Raw genomic sequence first — 2,500 nt, forward strand, 5'->3', positions numbered from 1 at the left:
TTAATAATACTTATATATAATAATATATATATATATATATATATATATATATACTATATATATACTCTCATATATATATATATGTATGTATATATGCATGACATAGCATGGCATACCTCTTTCTCTCTCTATTATATATATATATATATATATATATATATATATATATGTCATAATATGTATATATATATGTATATATACCTCTCTCTTGCCTCTCTCTTCTCTCTCTCTCTCTCTCTCTCTCTCTCTCTCTTTCTCTTTCTTTCTCTCTTCCTCTCTCTCCCTCTTTCTCTCTCTTTCTCTCTTTCTAATCTCTATCTCTCTCTCTCTCTCTCTCTTCTCTCTCTCTCTCTCTCTCTCTCTCTCTCTCTCTCTCTCTCTCTCTCTCTCATATATGTATATATATATATACATAATATATATATATATGTATATATATATATCTTCTCTCTACCTCTCTCTCTCTCTCTCTCTCTCTCTCTCTCTCTCTCTCTCTCTCTCTCTCTCTCTCTCTCTCTCTCTCTCTCTCTCTCTCTCTCTCCTCTCTCTCTCTCTCTCTCTCTCTCTCTCTCTCTCTCTCTCTCTCTCTCTCTCTCTCTCTTCCTCCCTCCCTCCCTCTCTCTTTCTCTCTCTCTCTCTCTCTCTCTCTCTCTCTCTCTCTCTCTCTCTCTCTCTCTCTCCCTCTCTCTTCCTCTCTCTCTCTTTAGTGAGTACATATCTCTCTCTCTCTCTCTGGCGCACATTTTCGTGGACACTCTTATCTAAGCAAAATATAGGATTGACGTGCAGAATAACATACAAAGTACAGTTAATTCCTTCTTATATGATAGGTCCAATATAATAAGTCATTAATATAAGTGGTAGTAACAAGGAACAACAATAAAATAGTTTAGTTACTCTAGTATCCTGACAGAAACAGGAAATGCAATGAATTAAGAGAAAATGGTTCTGTCGGAGGGTAGACCTTTGAAAATAAATTGAATACTACCCATTGAATACAGCAACAACCAAATTTGTATTCAGTGACAAGTTCATGGTCTGTAAAGAAATGTAAAGTAATAAATATGTTGAACATAAGCCTATGTAGTTTTATGAAATTGTTATATACTTGTTACACTCGTAACCAAGTAAATATCAAAACTTTAGAAAATATTCCTCCAAGAGACCTGAATGAATTTCTGAAACCTTCTGACCTCTATATCCTGTACCCTTTATATAACTTCTTTTGTCAATTTTCACTTCTCGGAACTCTGTATTCTTGGGAAATTACTTTTTTTATTTGTTATGAAAATTATAATTCACATAATATATTCAAAATTTCCACTATGTACCTTATATATATTCAGATATATTCATGCATATCTCAATAATATTTCTGAAACATAAACTATTTGTGATTCTAGGTAGTCATTTCTATCTAATAAACTTTTCTTTTTTTCTTTTTTTGCCAGTTCATGAATGTAGTTCTCACCACTTTTTGTAAGGTGTAGAGTGCGACTATTTAGTGTTATAGTTGCTAAAGTATTTGTACTTAAGCAAAATGCTTCAAATAATCATACTTCTATTTCTAAAATTTACACACATCGCTGAGTGCTTCTTTGAAAAAAATGTTGCTTCTTGAATTTTTCTTAAGTCATGTACATCGTCTGTACCAACATTAGATTGTTTGTACCTTATTAGGATTTTCTCTCACACAACATATAAGTCCAACCCCCCTATATGCTATAATTATGGAGATATCTCAATATCCCATTAATTGCAAGCACATCCACAACAGATCTGTAATGAACAGGCGATAAAGTTACATAACAGGATATATGTGTATCCATGTAGAAAAGGTATGAATGATAATGAATACCTTCACAATACAAGAGATGTATTTGACCAGTTTTGATTATATCTTCATCAGAAATACACGTATTTCTGACAAAGATATAATCGAAACCGGTCAAATACATCTCTTGTATTGTGAAGATATTCATTCTCATTCATACCTTTTCTACAATTGTCAACATGAATACAGTTCATGTGTATCCATCTTTCTTTACTCTCTCTCTCTCTCTCTCTCTCTCTCTCTCTCTCTCTCTCTCTCTCTCTCTCTCTCTCTCTCTCTCTCTCTCTCTCTCTCTCTCTCTCTCTAAAATATATATCAATTTATTGATATATTGATATACTGTTATATAGATATATAGATTTATTGACATATTCTTAAATTCACATATTCATGTACTACCTCTTATTATTTATGCTGTTTTTATCTAATATGAATGTGAAATTTCACTATTGGTTTGAAACAGGTATATCTAGAATGCCAGCAGATAATAATTGCTGTTAAATTCCTTCAGAGCTTGTTTTTGTATCTTTCAATGAAATACTATTCCAGAATACCTACTCACTCCCAAATAAAAGGACTGACGAATTATCCAATTTATAAAGGAGACCCAGGCATAGTCACAATATGCAGAAAGTAGCTTAAAAGTAAAGATGATATTAAGATACA

Source organism: Penaeus vannamei, chromosome 42, assembly GCF_042767895.1.
Source record: "Penaeus vannamei isolate JL-2024 chromosome 42, ASM4276789v1, whole genome shotgun sequence".
Lineage (NCBI taxonomy): Eukaryota > Metazoa > Arthropoda > Malacostraca > Decapoda > Penaeidae > Penaeus > Penaeus vannamei.